The sequence below is a fragment of the Protopterus annectens genome, chromosome 1.part2, assembly GCF_019279795.1.
Source record: "Protopterus annectens isolate FY-2018-M chromosome 1.part2, PAN1.0, whole genome shotgun sequence".
In the NCBI taxonomy this organism is placed as follows: Eukaryota; Metazoa; Chordata; order Ceratodontiformes; family Protopteridae; genus Protopterus; species Protopterus annectens.
Window position 1 is genome coordinate 542721216 of NC_056727.1, and position 19734 is coordinate 542740949.

A 19734-nucleotide genomic window follows, 5' to 3' on the forward strand; every position below is an offset into this window, starting at 1 on the left:
TTGGTATTCTTTGTTTAAATTCAAACTATAAAATTTTAGTTGTAGATTTTTCTCTTGAATTCCATACTTAGAATCCTATCTACAAAATGCTTCATCTATAATTATATTTGCAAATACCTATTTGGAGAATTCTGGGATTAGAATTTCATATATTAAATTCTGTGTTTCAAACTGTCTATAATTCTGAATGTAGAAGTCTAAGATAAAAAACTCAGTTTAAATGTTTTCACAGGGCTATTTGCATCTGTACAGACACTGAAGAGCAAGATAGGATTTGTAGTTTTCCATATAAAATTACTGCTGATAAAATGTCTGTGTACACCAGCAGCAATTCCTTTGTTTTTGGAGCTTTCTCTGTTTTTTTGTGCTTGTATGACCATAGAGCTGGTATCTCTAAGTTGAGGGTCTGTGCAGGAGTTTGCTGTCCAGATGATGAGTGCAGGAGGGCTTGCTCCCATGCAAGAAAATGCTTACAATTAGAAATGTTGCCCTTTTGGTGTTTAGGGCACTTCTGTTTTGGCTCCTTGGTGACTGAACATTCAAGCTTTAATGGCAGAGTGTAGGATGGCTTCTTAACTTCTCATCAAAGCAGGATACCACAGATGGCAAAATCTCATTCTGAAGCTGTTAAGCATCCTCTTTCACAAGCAGGCAAAGTACTGATAGCTTTAGAACACTGAGATGAATTGAAAAAGTAACTATTGCCAAACAGGCAAAATATTGCGAACTTCTGAACTTTGAGACAAATTAAGTAAGTAAATAAATCCTGTGTGGACAGAAATAAAAGTATGTACATAAATTAATTAAAAAGAGCAACACCAGCACAGAGTCCATGGCACTGACAAAGAATATATCCTTCGATAGTTCAGCTGGTAGAGCAGAGGACTGTAGTGATTTCCCAAGTCATCCTTAGGTCACTGGTTCAATTCCGGCTCGAAGGAGGTTATCTTTTTGAGGATGGCAGAGTGGTGCAGTGGTAGCATTGTCACCTCACAGCAAGAGGTTCTCCGGTTCGATTCTCAGCTGGGGTGCTTTCTGTGCGGAGTCTGCATGTCCTCCCTGCATTCGTGTGGGTTTCCTCCAGGTGCTATGGTTTCTTCCCATATTATAAAGACGTGCATCTGGAGTATTTCTCCCTGGGCCTCCGCTAAAAAATTGGCTCCTTCCAATTCGGACTTTCCTGGTTAACAAATGTAAAATAAATAAATAAATAAATATAAACTTGCACTGAAGCTCAGACAATACAAAGCTCATTAGCTCTAAAAGTACATGAAATCTCTAACATTATAGCAAAGAACTTTGAATTTACAGGCTGTGAAAAAAAAAAAGAATAACCTGTGGAAACTGGACTACTGATACTAATTCTGAGAGGCTATGTCCCTATCCACTGTACCTACAATCATATGAGCTCTTTGGAGTCACTTTTTTTACGAATATTTAAATCTTGATGTTTAAAAACTCCCAGTACTTTGGCTGTTTGGAAAAGAATATGTTTGACAACTTCAGAATGACATAATATCTTTTGTGGTATCCTCATTTGATGAAAAGTTAGGAAGCCCTCTAGAATTCTGTATTTGAAATTATATCTGCAAATTATGTGTTTAGAATTATATGTGCAGAACTGTATCTGAAGAACTCTATATGTAGAATTCCATCTTTATAATTCAGCTTTAGTATTCCGGGATTATAATTACATCTATAGAATTCTGTCTGTAGAATCCTGCACTTAGAATGCTATGGTAGAATTATATCTACAGATTCAGTATTTGGAATGTTGTCTGTTGCATTCAATTCTTAGAAATTTTTCTGTATAATTCTCACTGCGGAAATCTACCTACAAAATTCCACGTTTAGCAAACAAATGTATCTGTAGAATTTTTGTTGGAAACTCCATTTATAGAGGCCTATATTTATAATGTTATCTAAAGAAGTCTGTGTCTAGTGTTCTGTCTGTAGAAGTCTGTGTTTTGAATGTTCTTTTTCTGTAGAATACAGTTTTTGAATGTTAACTATAAAATTATGGATTTAAATTCTATACATAGAATTTCACATTTAGAATGTTCAGAATTGTATCCATGGAATTTTGTGTCCCCATCCTTTGTACAGAGCTCTGGTTGGAGAATTCCATGTTTAGTATTTTATCTGTAGAATTTTATGAAAAGAATTATATGTTTAGAATGGCTTTTGTACTGTTCATTGAGTTCCAGGTTGATGTGGTTTAATCTGTTGAAATTCATCTTCTAAATGTTGAACTCCCTGATATATATTTTTTCACAGGAAATCACTGTCAGTGTAGTTTCTACGTTTGTGTGCTGGTACTGATTCCTTTTGTTTTTCTAATTTTACTTTTGGCTATGTTTGTGCAAATTTATAGACAGTATGTCTGTGTTTGAGTCCCCCAAATTTGAGGTGCTGGCAGCGGGTTCCCCTCCAACAACACATACTTTTGCATTTTTCATGGGTTTGATTTCCTGATGACATGAATTTAGCAAATTGAGTCCTCAGTGAATTGGACCTCAGCGAGTCATAGGAAATGCATAGATTTCAATTTGTGGAATTCTAGCTGTGAACTCTGTACTTACAATTAGAAATGTAAAATTCTGAACATGTCTAGATTTCTAATTCTAGCAGTCTGTATTTAGAATTCTTTGTGCATAATTCATTCTGTAGAATTCTGCTTCAGAGTTGTGTGTTTAGAGCTTTGTATGCATAACTCTGTATGTAGAATTCTCTGTTTAGGATGTCTTGATAAAGACTCTGTCTTGAGATATCAGTATTTATTATAATATCTATAGAGTGCTGCCTTTATTCTATTAGTAGAATTTTTAATTCTGTCTGTGGAATCCTCTGGTAAGAATTTTATGTGTAGCATTATGTGATTAGAAATGGATTTGCAGAGTAGAAGTGAAAATGAATTCTATCATTGGAATTCTACCTCCAAAATTATTTGATTATGTGTTTAAAATTTTTACCTACATACATACAAATATTTCAAGCACGAGCATTAATGCCCTTCTAGCCTGCGAATATACCAAACCAATTGTTCGCATAATGAATGCCCAGGCTGTTCTTAAAGATATCTAAACTAGTGTTTGCTTTAATATAATTTGGTAGTCTGTTCCATGAATCAGCTGCTGTCTCAGAGAACCAATTCATACACTTCTCATTCACATATAATCTTCTATATAGGTTCTGTGATGATTCTCCGCTACATATTGATAATCCCAAACATTCACAGAGGTAGTTGTCTCTAAATTTTATATATACCTGAATAAAATTATCTCTTAAATATCTATATGAGATACTGTACAAGTTCAGATATTTTAGTCTTTATTAATAACTTAAATGTTCACATCCATAGGTGCCTTGTTACATATCTGCTTTATTCTTTTCATTTACTAATGCTTTCTTATAAGGTTTCCATGTTGCTATTCCATTATCAAGTTAGGGTCTAATGTAATTAAGAAACAATCACATCATCATTTTTTATTTCCCAGACTTTATAAATGTTTTTATACAACCTATAGTTCTACAACTATCATTAACCAATTGGCTGATATGATTAGAAAAATTCTAATCTGGATCTACCTATATATATCCAGGTCCTTAAATGAATCTACAGTTTCAATCACTATTTGCTGTATTAAATATTCACCTTTCAAGTTATACCTCCCAAATCTCATATGCTTAGTTTTTGTTGTATTTATCAGCATATTATTCTCTTGTGCCCAAATGGTCAATTTATTCAAGTTCTTTTGCAGACATGCCATATATGTAACAAATGTAATCAGTTTACCCATTTTCAAGTCATCTGCATATAGACTGAAGAACACCTTAGATAAAAAGATAGGTCTGAAAGATGCACTCTAAACAAGTAAGGACCTAGGACAGAGCCCTGTGGGACAACCTGACTGTAACCAAGAATTTCACCTGTTCAGTTTCTGTATGATAATTGCCATGTCCTATTTGTAAAGCATGCAGCTATCCATCTTATCAAAAATAAATCAGCACCTAGTTGTTCTAATTTATTGATCAGTGTTTTGTGTATGATCCTGTCAAATTACATCACAGCACAATTTTCCATTCCTAGCTATTATATTGTCATAGAACATCATGTTACAGATGGTAATAGATTTTCAACATATGCATGCTGACTATAACTTATCCAATATTATCTTCTCCATTATTTTTCCAGAACATGAAAGTAGACTTAAGGGCCTGTATGACTCTGAGTTTGCTGTACTCCCTTTTTCCTTAAAGACAGATTTAAATAAATGCATGTCTCCAATCTTGAGGAATTGCCTCTTATTTATATGACATAGTAAATATACTAGATATAATGGTACTGTAAGTTCTTGTTGAAGTGTTTTCAGGTCATTATTACTGATTCCATCTCCTACCTGTGATTTGATTGGATCCTGTTTGAATTGTCCTTTTTCATTATAATCTAATTTGATTTCAGTATCAGAGGTTACCTGGATGTCCATAGAACAACTTATCACCCGCTTTGTGAAGCCAAACAGTTTTACTTAAGATTTTGTAAATACATCTATAATCTGTTGTGCCTGAGAATACATTTTGAATCTGTACACAGTTTATTAATGTGCATGCTTTTATTCATTTCACATCGTATGTGTCTATAAAATATTTTCCTATTATGCTCAGTATCTTTATATACATTTTCTTCAAATTTCTCTTGATCTTGTCTCATGCTACATTTAATTTGTCTGTGTAGCTTGTTTATTTCAGTTTTCAAAGTTGTAGTTTGACCACTTTTCCATTTCATATATATTTTTTGTCTCTCAACTTAATCAGGTATCTTGCTCTTATGGAAATATATCCCCCTGATGTTGTATGTCTAGATCCTGATGTTAAACAATTTTTTTTTATTTTTTGCACTCAAACAACTTTTCTTTCAAAACTTTCCACATTCTTTCTACAGTTTTTCCGCTCAACACATCACTCTGATTAATTTTACATTGTGACTGTTTTGGTTCCATATAATATGTAATTAATCTTCTGTGCATTGATTTAGATTTCAGTTTGGAAGAATCATCTAGCAACAAATTAACCTTTATAACCCCATGATCACTGCACATCAACAGTAGTAAAACTTGGCATGAAGTAACAATAATTTCTATAGGAACACAAAAATGTCTAGTATTTTCCATTCCCTGGTAGTTTTTTTTTTATGCTCTGAAAAAAATGTTCCTGAACAAGCGTTGTGAATAATTTCCTTACTAATGTTGCTGAATCTATATTGTTTCAGTCTGTTTCTGCTAAATTGAAGTCCCCAGCCACTATGATTCTTCCCACCTGTATTTCATGCAAGAAATGTATAAATTCCTCAAGGTCATCAGTACTTCACTTTGGTGGTCTGTACACTCCAACAATTGTTATATGTTCCAGGGTTGTCTTTATTGTCACAGTTACACAATCTATAGTGTTGGTGTTATCAGTGATCATGTAATAACCACAGGTCTCATAGCTATCTTTGATCCCTATCATAACACCTCCACCTGATTTTTTGTTAGAATGTCTGTTACAGTAAAACACTTATATCTTGACAGAACTGGTTTTCAGTCATTGTTCTTTAACCACATTTCAGAAATAATAGCAACATCAATCTTGCGGGAGTATAGCAAAATTTCCAATAAAAGCCTTTATTATTAATGCTCCATGCATTAACAACCTTCAGAGATGCATCAGATGTTGCTATCTGTGCACTGTTAAATTTTCAACCTTGTAAAAATCTTGCTCTGTGTTTGTCAAATATTGCAAAATATTTGCTGTAAAAATTCTCTTCCCTGATCTTGACAAATGCATGCCATCCTGTCTAAACAAGTATGCCCAAAATTAGGACCAGATGCTCTACACATTTCCATTTTTTTAAATGGGACATTTTTTCATGTATGTATTTACCCTAAAAAATCTTTTCATTCACAGTAACCTGACTCTCCTTTCTATATGTGATTTGTGAAAAATATGTTCTAAGACCTGTACAAGCTATGCTGTCTAAAAGGGCTTTAAGATCCCTGATAACATTTATTAATTTTAAAAGATGTTCACAAAACATAAAAGGACATAAAATATACACATTAGGGAATAGATTGATTATAGAGGAATTACATGTAGAACATAAACATAGTCTTACAGATTGCACAATTTACTACTAATAATGGTAAACAAATCATCTAATTTTTGACATGAGGAACACAGATCAGCAGTGTTATCATGCGTTACTTTTAAATATACATAGTATGTATAACACTGCATAAGATATTTGTGCTTTAGCAGATCATTAATGGCATTCTCATTTAAGGAATCCATATTCATCTGAAAATTAATAAAAATTTCTAAAAGAAAACAATAATCAAAATCAGTTACTACAGGATTCCAAGAGAACTCAACTTCTATGAGAAAAATCACACAAACAATATACAACTAAATACTAGATTAAGTACAGTAAAGTTGCTGCTCTGACTGTACAAGTTCTGAAAGTCAGACAAAAGCTGGAATTCCTTTACATCATGTGCAGTAGCTTCTGCTCACTATCGCTCACAGTTACACCTTTTTTTTAACAGTAAAGATTAATAACTCACAAACTAAGACAGGATTGTTTAGATTAGCTCTGGATTGTCCTCTCTGCAGTCTGTGTGACTTTATAGCTGATGAAGTCCCTTATAATGTCTAGAGTTTGCCGGTCTAAAACCTGTCCATTCTAACAACAAACAGTGAAAATTAAAGTTAAAACAAGACGTAAATCAAAGTAAATCTTTGCGTCTACAAGCTATCAATTCCTTCCTACAAACAGTGAAAAACACTGGTAAAAATAAAATATAAATTCAAACAAAAACATCTCTTATGAAAGTACTGCACAGTCAATCACAAACTAATACATGATTATTTAGATAAGCCCCGGATTATCTCTATAATATTTACATTTAGAATTCTTTCTGTAGTTGTGCTTCTTTCTCTTTCTCTGAATTTCTTGCTGATTAATTTTGTATTTGAAAACACTTTCTGGAGTACTGTATTTAGCAGTTTGTCTCTAAAATGCTATCTAGGAAATATAGTCTCTGTCTATAATTGCATTTACATAATTCAATGTATAGAATTATACTTGCAAACACCTAATTAGAATTATTTTTGGTTCTGTGTGTGGAATTCTTACTTAAGAGTTATATGTTTAGATTTATTGTATTTGAGATTTTATTTCTGTTTACATGGTTCGAGAGTCATCCCCCAACTGTGTACCCTCAGACACTTGCACTAGCCAGATAGTTGTGGACTGCACCTCCAAAGACTACAACAGAGTAAATACAACAACCAGGCCTGCGAAAGGTTACAGACTTGACTTTTAACTCAGTATAGTTATAGACTGCACCCCCACCAAAGACTACAGCAGAGAAAATGCAGCAACCAGCTCTGCAAATGCTTACAGAATTGACTCTTAACTCAGTGTAAGGGGAATTTTCTTGTTTATTTAATTATCATTTTGGTCGTGCTCATTACAAAATGGCACCAAAGTTAATGTCTCTTCTCTGCTCGGCCAGTATTCAGTAATAATACCTAAATATTTAATTTCAGGATTTTCCCAGTTAAAATTTTATGTGATTTTAAAAAAAGTATTATTTTTTTTTGTTTATAAACAATGCTTCAGTTTTATTAGGATTAAATTTAAAGCCTGAAACCTCTTCAGAGTAATCCAAGGCTTTGAGTATATGATCTAACACGTTTTATGTCACTACATGTCAACAGTATGTCATCAGCAAAAAGCTGGATTTTTGATGAAAAGTCTTGATTTATTTTAAAGCCTTTAATATTTATGTTAGAGCTTATATATTTAGTTAGTGGGTCTATGGTTAGAGCAAATAATAAAGGGGAAAGAGGGCATTGTTGTTTCATGCCTTTTGCTATATTAAAGGATCTAGATAAAGAGGAATCTATCTTGACAAAAGATACTGAATTGCTATTAAGTGTTTTAATTAATGCTGTAAAACTAGAAGAAAATTTATATTAATTTAATATTTTAAACAGACAAGGACGGTTCATTGAAATGAAAACTTTATCAATATCTGGACCTATTATTGATAATTCTTTTTTATTTTGATTTGCTATATCAATCAATGAAAAAACTCTTATAATATTGTCTTGTACTCTTCTGTTTATTATAAAGCCAGCTTGATCTTTAATTATTAATCCTGATAGCATATGGTTCAGCCTTTTTGCTAGTATAGACAGGAGAATTTTGTAGTCTACATTCAAAAGAGAGCTATGGCGATAAGAAACATATGATGCAGGATCATTATCTGACTTTAAAATAGGTGTAATTATAGAGTATCACCAGGAGGGGGAATGTTAGCAGAGATTTTGACTTCTTTAAAGACGTTCAATAAGGTTTTTAAAATATTGCCAGGTAGCAGTTTATGCAATTCTGGGAAGATACCATCTAATTCTGGAGCCTTGTTGGTTTTGAGACTTTTAATTTGTTCTTTCAATTCTTTAAAATAAAGTTTTACTTTTCTGTTCATTAGTTAATTTATGATGCATATTTTCCTTAAAAAAACTATCACCTTGTTCGTTATTATCTGTTTGTCTCTGTTTTATTAATTTTTTTATAATATTTACTAAAACATTGCAATATGCCATTTAGATTTGTTATTTTGATGTTTTTCCTCTCTTTATATACAACCTGTTTATTGTGATTTATTTTGTTCATATTTTTTGATCTAATGGCTATTCTGTGTAGATTCTTTGGGTTTACTGAATAAGACTAGTTTAATTTTTTTTCCAGATTGATTGAGATCTTGTGTTGAAGTATTTCCTGATTCAGCTTTTTTAACTCCATATTTGCAGCTTTGTCTTTGGGCTTTAAGTTTAACTTTAATTTATCTATATTAGATTGTAGAGCAATCAAAGTCCTTTCCCCATTCTTTTCTGATACATATATACCAGTGTTTAACGTTACCAAATAAATAGGCTTTTAGTTGTCCCATAATATAGCATCTGTCACCTCCCCATTGTTATTAAATTGTATTAATTGATTAATTTCTCTCAAAAAACAATCATTAAAACATTTTATTTTAATTATGTATGCAGATAACCTTTGACAATGAATTAAGATATTTGAGCTAAAGTTTAGAGTGAATGTAATGGCATTATGGTCAGACAAAGGGCACAGGGTATTAATACATCTTCTGCTTTTGAATAAAGCTCATTTGATAAAAATCTTTATCAATATTGGTTTATATTCCATATCTGAAGGAATAGTGTGCAAAGATGTAATGAGATGAAGGGTTGCCATCTATGCCAGGGAGAATAGGGCAGTGCCTGTGTAACATATGCCAACATAGTTAGCTGGAGGTTTGGTAATAGTTTTGTGTCATTTGACTGTCACATTGACTTGTACAGATGCTTGTGTTAAAAATTTATCAACGATGCTATTATAACTGATTAAATGTATATGTTTGAACAAAGAATTCTGGAAGGGAAGAGTAGAATTTTTTAAAATTGTTCTATAATTTTCAAATACTGCAACAGATCTTAGCAAAGCTCTGCTGTGTGTGTGTGTGTGTGTGTGTGTGTGTGTGTGTGTGTGTGTGTGTGTGTGTGTGTGTGTGTGTGTGTGTGTGTGTTATACCAGAGACAGTTGATTAAATTTGATGTCATTCTATAACCAGCACTGAGAGGATGGAACTCACACAGTAGCTTGTTTTGTTTGGAACATGATATAAAAATCTATGACAGTTATCACAGTCAGTTAGTTAGTTCAGTTTAGTTCAGTTGGTTGGACGCTTATCACCTTGCCTTGTGGAAGTAAGCATCTCAGTGTCTAATTTTGCTTTGCTGTATTAATTAAGTTAGCTAGGGAACAGTTATTCTTTACACAGTCAGGAAATACAGTGAGATTAGTTTAGTAGTGTTTTTCTGCATCTGTTTGAATCTGTCCAACTATGTTATTTTTATTTCTTCTGTGATTGACAATTTTATGTTTATTGTACTTTGATATTTAGTATTCTCATGTTTTCTATTTTATTATTTATTATTAAATATTTTTTATAACTTTCATTGTGGCTAGTCTTTTAGAGAATACTTTTAACATCTTGGGAGTACCTTTGCTTATTTTGGTGATGCTTTGGCCACTCCAAAAAGCCTAGCTGCTTTGGTTGCACTCTACCATTTTTGCTAGAATTAATTTTACTCAGTATAATTGTATACCCTTGTAAGAGCCTGACAGTGGTTGACTGGTGGCAATGAGGTTACCTTATAGTCTGGGTAGAAGGAGTATAGCTAGTAAATCTGTACCAGCTTTTCCCAGGAGTGTGTGTAAAAATCAAATACCCAGGTATGGATGTGTCAGCTACTTGGAACTGGGGCACAGTGCTCCAAAGTGGGTCTTGTTTAGGATTTGGAGAGACAGAGAGTCTAGTCCCAGTGAAGCATCTCCTCTATGTGCTCTCAAGGGAAATTGTTTTTGATGCAGAGAGCTGCATTTGAAAATACTGTATAAGTTCATTCCTGTTTTTAGTAACCATTTCTCACCAGTGGCAGTGGTGAGAATTGAGGCTTCTTGATTACTGGCATGGGGTAAAGAGAAGCTGTCACAATATTTTAGAGAGCTTTCTAGTTTTAAGTCTAAAATATTTGTTATACTTATTAAACCTCTATAGTGATTTAAATGCTTTGCTGTAGAAGATAGTCTGATTCTTTTCTCATTAGTGGCATCTTTACTTGATAAAATACAATTAAAGTATCTGGTTATCACCACATTTACTTTAGAATATAATGTCACAATGCCTAGATACTTCTTGGCTGTTTTAGATCCTATTCCATGAATCCAATAAGTATTTATGAGAGTGTAATGCTTTTTATCTATTTCTATTCCCACCAATTCCAGCATACCATTCTGATCAGAATAAGTGCCAAAACCTAGTGTTTTCTTCCAAAGGATAAGAATACCTCTTCTTTTCAAACTAAAATGAGAACTTACTAGAATTAAATAGTCCTTTATTTGCAACCTGCCTAGATCTTCAGTCAAAAGATGTGTTTCTTGCAAGATGACAATATCTGCCTTATATAATAATACTTAGACAGTTTCTTTTTAAAGGGTTATTCAACCCATTAACATTTAGTGGAAGACATGTATACCATGGAATCTTTAAGAACAAATGGTTTAAAACCCAATGAACAATGGTTTAGTACACTGAATACAGATCTAACATATGTACAACTTGTTATGGACAAACATTCTAAAACTAGTATTAAAAAATCTAAGATAAAAACATTTTTATCTTCTAATATGGAATAAAAAATTCCTGGTTTGATGAAATTTTCATGCAAACCACATTCTAACAACCCTATAGCTCTGCCTAATCACAAATCTTTGCTACTGCTTATACAGATATAATAAAACAACATGAATAAAATAGAATATACTCTAACTATATAAGCTGTGTTTCTAACAGAAAACTAAACAATTAGCTTAGTCTTATAAAATTACATTTGAGATAGGAAACCTCTTTACTTATAACAGTTGTCTTATTTCTTTGTGTGTTCATATTACTTACTAATGTGCTATTCATTAGATCTCCTTAATTGTAGGAATTTTAAATATCCTGTCAACAAAATCTAATAACTATATACATAGTATACTACATTGACTGACTATTATAATTTATTGCTGAACTTTTATTTAGGGTATGTGGGATAATGTTTTACTTAAGAATTCCTGTGTAGTGTGTATACAAGCTTGCTGTTTATGTCAGTGTTATCAAGCAAACCAATATGAAGTATCTGAAATAAGTGTTATCTTTATTACTGACAATGTTAGCTCGGTATACCAAAGTCAAACTCTTGGTGAGATAAACTTAATTTAATTACCTATGCTTACATTTAATCACCCATATTACATATGTATGTTGCCACTAGGTTAAAATGTTATTTATTTTCATGCAAGCTATTCTACCAAGGGATTTCAAGTTTATGGGTATACTCTCCCTTCAGCTCCGCACTATCATACAGAACTGTATATTTCTGTCCACAGAGCTTGTTTTATATATATATATATATATATATATATATATATATATATATATATATATTTTTTTTTTTTTTGACCTCACCTTCTCCATATAGTTACAATCAAATGTGGGTATGCAAGCTTAAACATATACACCCACATCTAGTAGTCATCATGGCATAATATAGGACAGGCTTCTGAGGTGTCTGTTATAAAGCTGGAAAGTTGTTTACTTTTTTGAAAAAAAACAAACCTTGTAAAATGTTTGTTATTTTCATTCAAACAATGTACTAACAGCTTATATTTTATTTAATGTCTTATACAAAAGAAGTCATGCAGCAGTTTTTTTACAGCTGTTTTAAACCTCAGTAAAGTTACTGTTTAAAATGAGGATGGGAAAGCTCTATCTATTCAAAAATAAAAAAAACTTTCTGTTACTTAAAATGTATGCTGACCTTGTTAATGAATCTTTCACATAATCCCTTTAGAGCAGCATTATATGGTTTATAAAGTTTGCTTTTGAGTAACCCACTTTCAGAGATCTTTTCCCTTGTGTATCATGTTTCTTCCCCATCTTGCAGTTCATATCACAAGTTTCCTTAGAACAGAAGCTTCTTTTGTTTCACTAAATTAGTAATATTGAGTATAAATTAAAAAGAATGTTTTAACTTACAAAACCATTTCTAAACTCTAGGATTGAAGGAGAACCACACCCACATACTCAAAAACATATTTATTTAATCATGGTTTGGTGTTTCCTACATTTTAAAAACACTCTGGGACTATTTACAGGTTTTTGTATACATAATTTCTGAGTCTGACCTCATGGGATGTGGCATCTTGAAGTAATTCTGATTGTTTAGCCTGCCTCTAGGTATCTCACAATGCAGTGCTTGTCTATAAAAAGTTATATCACGGAGGCCTCTTTCTTCCTAAAGCTGCTGTCACTGCATTGATTTTACATGCATACACTGCTGTCTTTCAGTCAGTTTTAAGTAACATTTCATGCTGTTCAATGACTACTTAAAACACAAACAGTGCAAATGCCATAGAACAGACTTTCAATGTGCTTTTTACTGCTGCTTCTTTTTAGAATTCCTAAACTGCAGTCTTTTGTGAAGCCTGAATTGTACTACTTTGACTCACCTCCCATCCCCCTTCACACCTAACATCTCTAGCTGTCAAAGTGCTAAGGTAATTTCAGCTGTTACTTGCTGTGATTGACAGCTCACAGCAGGAGACTTGACTCATGTACTGTTTCCTTGTTCTAGCCTTTACTTTCTGTATAGGTAGGGGAAGGACCAGGGAGCTGCAACATCACAGCATGGGTGAGTTTTTAGGACTGTCGTGGTGATGTCAGTTTGGGGAGGGAAATGGCCAGAAGTACCTGTATTCAATGGCCTAGATGACATCAATGAATTGGAGACTGCAGCAAGATTTTCCAGGGTGGGATAAAAGTTTTTTTGAAAGCGAAACCCCAACAGTACAGTAAAGTACAGTTCTAGTAGAGAGAAACAGTCAAGTTAAAATATTTTAAATGCTGTATTGTTGTTTATTCATAGCAGGGACAGTAAATAGGGAGAAAAAAGCCAAAGAGGTCGAGCATTTAATAATAGAATCCCATTGTTGTCCTTTAATGTATTGAAGTCTTCAAAACCTTCCAATAATGTTCATTTTAATGTTCCATTAAAAAGTTCCCTTCATTTCCTGTTTCTGGAGGGGTTTCTCGTAAGCTGTTCAAAATGAAACCAGGCTATTATGGAAACTCAAATAAGCCATTAAGAAAAATACTTTTGAAAAACTTTTAGACTTTCAGTCAGGGAAGTGAGGTATAAGAAAGATTATAAAAATTAAAAAGGCTTACAATCACACTGGGATAGCCACAATATATGTAAAAAAGACACTTTAACAATTTTAGTGAAGAAATAAAGAAAAGAGTTCAAATAAACCCCATTTAAAGGAAAAATTCAGTAATTACGTGTTATTTAAGCATTTCCCAACATTTAGTAAGACTGCTGTTGATTATTTAAATGTTTAAATTTATCAGATAAGCATGACAGAACATATCTGCACATTTTCTTTCTTTTAGTACATTGTTTTAAATAAAACTATTACACTCTATATCAAATCAAGACTAATTATCATTACCTATATGTTTTCTTGGGGTCTATATTAGAACACCGAAGTTTCAAAACTTCGATTGTTCTAATATTGACCCGTTTTCAGCGAACGCTGAAAATATCGAAGAAACAGAAAACCAAATTGTTTCCTAGGGAAAGAATTCGGATGTATGTTTCTGTTGCTTCAGTATTTTCTGCACTGTGGTGGAAAGTTACGGGTCGGGTTCAGGTAAGTGTGCAATTGTGTGGATGTGAGGGTTAGGGCGGGTTAGGTGAGTTAGGGTTAGCGAGCGGGTCAGGTAAGTGTACGATTGTGTGGACGTGAGGGTTAGGGCGGGGTAAGTGAGTTAGGATTAGGGCGTGGTTGAGGTGACTGTGCAATAGTGATGGACCTTAGGGTTAGGGTTTGGGTTAAGGTAAGTGGATAGTTAGTGGTGTATGTATAGTTTACTGTAGGGTTAGGTGTGAGAGTTTAGGTGTATGTGTGTGGATTGCTGTTTGTTTGGTGTGCTTGTGTTGTGTGTATGTGTTTTGGAACAGCAACTTTTTTCCCTAGGAAAAAATTTGCTGTTCTGTATGTTCGATGTTTTAAATTTTCGATTAATAGGGTTCGATATTAGAACACTCGAAGTTTTGAAACTTCTGTGTTCTAATATAGACCCATTTTCTTGTTATTTAAAGTGAACTATAAAGTTTTAATCGGTTGCTTAAGATCAGCTCATATATTTCAGATTACTATTAATATAACTTTTACTTTTACTTTACCGCATCAAGTGGAGAGTCACATGTATTTCAATAAGCAGGAAATTATTGCTTACTGAAACTATATTTTAATATGAAAAAATGAAAAGATGAAAAGTTTTACCTTTTGATGTAATCCATTCAGAAATGCTTCAAAAACAACTTATAAAACCATGCACTGTAAAACAACATGTAGTATTTTCATTTATCCCTGAGTTTTTTTTTTTATTTTTGAATTTTACTGTCAATTCATTTCTTGTAACAAGTCTTTTCAGAGATGGGGTGTACTCCATTTCTTCAGTGGGATTAAATAAGTTGTTTTTTCTGTACAAAAGAAACAACATCTTCCAGGGTTTCAAATGTTTTTCTTCCTTCTAGCAAAAAAGTCTTAATTTTTCTGGGTAAGCTAGATGTGTTTTAATTCAACATTTCTTCAGACTTTTCAGCAAGGGAATGCATGCTTTCCTTTTCAAGACAAGTAAAGAAGAAAAGTCATTATCAAATCTGATAAGGTTATCACCTATTTTGATGAGTGATACAGACCAGACAGTTTGTACAACCAAGTCTTTGTCCTGACTGGAAATTAATTTCACTATTATGGATCTTGGATTTGAGGTTTTCTTGTTTGAAATCTGTACAGTTGAGAGGTATAGCATGCAGTGGGTTCTTTGTGAAAGTCCCCACATTTTCTAAAAAGGATATTTCCTTCAAGCAGTCCTGACTATCCCCCTGCAACGTGACTGGTTATCTTTACAGCCCTGGGTACTACAATCCAGAGACCAACCCCCTCATCTCTTCAAGCAAACAGCAAAAAAAAAAAAAAAAATTCACTGTAATCAGCCATAAGTGAACGATTTATTATAGCTGGATCTATACACTTCCCCAGTAAAAAACAAAAAAAACAACTCTTTCTACTGGCACAACAATCAGGTCAATGTGGCCAGATACATGACACCACCACAAAGCCCCAGCCATTCAGGTCCTGCCTCCAGTCCTCCTTTAACATATTTTATTTATAAAAAATAAAACAAAAAAAAAAATATTCTTCTTTTAAACTGTTTGTTACAAATATTTTAGTTTAAAAAAAAAACTTTTTAACTGTAGCAAACTGCCTACTACAAATTCATAGGTTAGTACTAGGCTAATTGCCCTTGTGAGCCATTTTAAGCCGAGCCAATTACCCCATGTGAGAATCAAACCCTGACCCTTGTGTTTGTAAGGTAAACACCTTAACCATTATGCCACCCTCCCACCTAATGTAGCAAACAGTTAATACAGTGTATACCCTAACTGCACAGTGCTCAGGTTTTAGTTAACAAAAAAAATAAACTGTAGCAATCTGTTTGCTACAATGTAACAAGCAGTTGCTATAGTTTAGACCGCAGATGGAGTGCTACAGCATTCGGGTTTGGCAGCAAATGCAATACCAACTTTTAAAATCTGGTATTAAATTAAAGAGCGATCAAGATCAACTGATTGTGCCCCCCCAACACTTTGATCCTCAGGGGGTTGCCCTCTCACCCCACCCTAGCTATGCTACTGACCACACTGTTCCATGTGCCTCTGAGTGCATATAAACTCTCCCCCACCCCCACTCCTGAGAGTTGAAGAGGGCATGCCCCTTCACTGGTTCCTCTCCCTGCCTGGATTCTCCAGTGCTAGGGCTGCTAATTAAACTCAGGACACCAAGGCCATAGTCAGTGCTTCATCCATCTACATCAAAGAGCCAGCAGATTTTGATATTAATATTAACTGAGTTTGTCAGTGAGAACACATCATATGTATATGTGTGCTGTAAATTGAATAGCACAAAACTGAGTAGCCTAATGGCTAAGTAGGTTTAATTATGGTCCCTACCCATGTAGTGTCATATCTATGAAACAATATTCAATGTACTAACAAAAATCTTAGGGAGATATGCCATGATATTCAGTTTCAGGCTGCAGCTGTTAGTGATTTTAGGTATAAAAAATTAACACACTATCCTGTTCATTTTATGTGAACCATTTCATTTGTATGCATTTCTGGAAGAGAAAATGCAAACATATTTACAGTGATGGAAAATTATATATCTGTCTATAAATATATCTATCTATATCTGTGTGTGTGTGTGTGTGTGTGTGTGTGTGCATATATATATATATATATATATATATATATATATATATATATAAATGTGTGTGTGTGTGTGTGTGTGTGTGTGTCTCTGTGCATGTGTGTGTGTGTGTGTGTGTGTGTGTGTGTGTGTGTGTGTGTGTGTGTGTGTGAAAATTAAAATCAGTGCGGCTGCCACAGAATTGGGCATAAAACTACTTTATTTCCACAGCAGAAAATAAATTAAATCACCAAAGTAAAAGGTTAAAGTCAATAAAAGGATAAGCGCTTTCAGGTCTCTGTGACCCTTCTTCAGATCGATTAACACATAAACTTGCTAAGTCTTTTAACAAAAAGTTTAAAAATTCTATGTTGAATGACAAAGCCCTCATCTGATGAGTAATTGAAACCTCCATTTTTCTATTCAATCAGAGTATTTAAAAAGTACAGTCCCTTCAATGTACTATGATGTGTCTTCATTGATGAGTAGTCCATTGATAAAAATCACCTATGGAGTTTATACCCTTTTAAGGCGGGTTTCAGAGGCACGTTTCCATTCAAGCCTGGTAATCTGTCGGCTTGAAATTCAAGTACCCAATGCATTTCCTGTCTCTCCATTTTCGTCAAAAATACTAGTTCCTCTCATGCGTTCTCTTATAACTTGTAAAACCATAAAGTAAAAACAATTATCATTATCAGAAATTGAGTGCTTTGCTAATGGATTCTTTACATCTCATAGGCAAATATCAGTTATATGTTATGATATGCGCTACTTTAATTGTCTATCAGTTTTTTTTGACAGAGTAACAGTCCCAGGAGTTGCAAGTAGCAATCTACACAATGTGCTCAGTCTTGCAATCAGCATAAATATTGCACTTATACCTCTTCTTGAAGATCGGCTGTATAAACTCAGTTTGTTTACTAATACACTTACAGGAGGAGCAAGTTTTACAAGGAAAGTAGCAATGTACAAAATGTGCTTAGTCTTGCAATCAGCATAACTATTACACTTATACCTCTTCTTGAAGATCGGCTGTATAAACTCAGTTTATTTACTAATACAGGAGGAGGAACAAGTTTTACAAGGAAAGTAGCAATGTACACAATGTGCTTAGTCTTGCAATCAGCATAACTATTACACTTATACCTCTTCTTGAAGATCGGCTGTATAAACTCAGTTTATTTACTAATACAGGAGGAGGAGCAAGTTTTACAAGGAAAGTAGCAATGTACACAATGTGCTTAGTCTTGCAATCAGCATAACTATTACACTTATACCTCTTCTTGAAGATCGGATTATAAACTCAGTTTGTTTACTAATACAGGAGGAGGAGCAAGTTTTACAAGGAAATGTGACTTTCTTCTCAAACTTCCTACTGGGAACCTCATTCACATTATTACAGTGGAGCTGTTTTAGATTACAATTTCTTTTAAATGTGAAGGATGGGTTATCACTTATTATATTTCTGAGGGTTACATCTGCTTTCAAAATCTTCGAATTGTCCTTAATAATGTCACACATATACTGAATGTCACTAGCATATGTAAAGAGAATCCTATTACTAGAAGAAGCCGTTTCTTTCACATCCATAGACTTTGTTCATCCAAATAAGTAGGGTTTCCCTTTGTTGGATCTCATAGGCTTAGTTTCAGATATCCGTTGCTCAATCTCCCCTGATTTATAGCCTCTATGTAGAAAATTATCCTTCATCTGTGTTAATGCATTCTCATATTGCTCATCCTCTGTATGTAATCTGGAAATACGTAAACATTGATTGTTCACTACAATCCTAAATGTATGATGGGGATGCATACTTGTTCTATCCAGTGTATTATTCTTCCAACATTCTTTCTTGAATAAGCTGGTATTTATTTTTCCCATAGAGTCCATAGTCAACCTGACATCTAAGGATCTGTTTGTGAGTCTAATATGTTCATTGAAAATTTCACATAGTCTGTTGTGGACTCCAAATAACGAGTGAATTGTGTTAGGTGTTCTGTTGTATCATTCCATAAAAAATAGATGCTGTCCACAAATCTTTTATAAAATTTCATTTCTGTTCTATAGGGATTAGTATTGAAAACATATATGTCTTCCCAGTTTCCAAGAACTGAACTGGCGTAACTATTTGCACAGAGGGTGCCCATGGCCACCACCCATCTTTGCCAATAGATGCCTTGCTCAAAGATGAAAATTTTATTTTCAAGTGTTAATTCAAGCTATGAACAAATTGTTACAATCTTATCTCTGTCAAAACTGCTATAGCTGTTTAAGAAATTTTTGATTGCTAACAATCCATCCATAATGGGTATGACTGTGAATATACTCTGAATATCCAGCGTAACCATAAAGATTGAACCAGTTACATCATTAGAGCAAATATCTTCAGACAACATGTAAAGAAACTGTCTCATATCATTAATGACTGCTGGTGCATTTTCTATGACTTGTTTGAGTTGATGTTCAACGTAGATAGAAATGGGTTCCATTACCTGCCCATTACCTGACACTATTGGATGTAATGGTGGGTCATCACTGCACTTATGCACCTTAAGAAGACCTTTGATCTCTGTCAATATAGGATGGTCTACATAAAAATAATTATATAACTCTTGTGTAATTCTGATCAAAGTAACTCTTTGAGACCATTCCTGACCTTGCAAATAAAGTTATTTACTTTCATTTTATTTATTCTCTCATATGTAGCATCATCTTCCAGTAATTGTTTAATTTTTAACAACAAATCTATCATGGCT

The 19734-nt window shown here is 33.6% G+C and overlaps 1 non-coding gene across 1 annotated transcript; it reads left to right on the forward strand.

The window, feature by feature from the left end:
- Positions 1 to 854: 854 nt before the first annotated feature.
- Positions 855 to 941, forward strand: TRNAY-GUA. The gene is given in 2 exon segments: positions 855 to 891; positions 906 to 941. It is a non-coding gene; the product is annotated as a tRNA-Tyr (tRNA).
- The last annotated feature ends 18793 nt before the right edge of the window (positions 942 to 19734 follow it).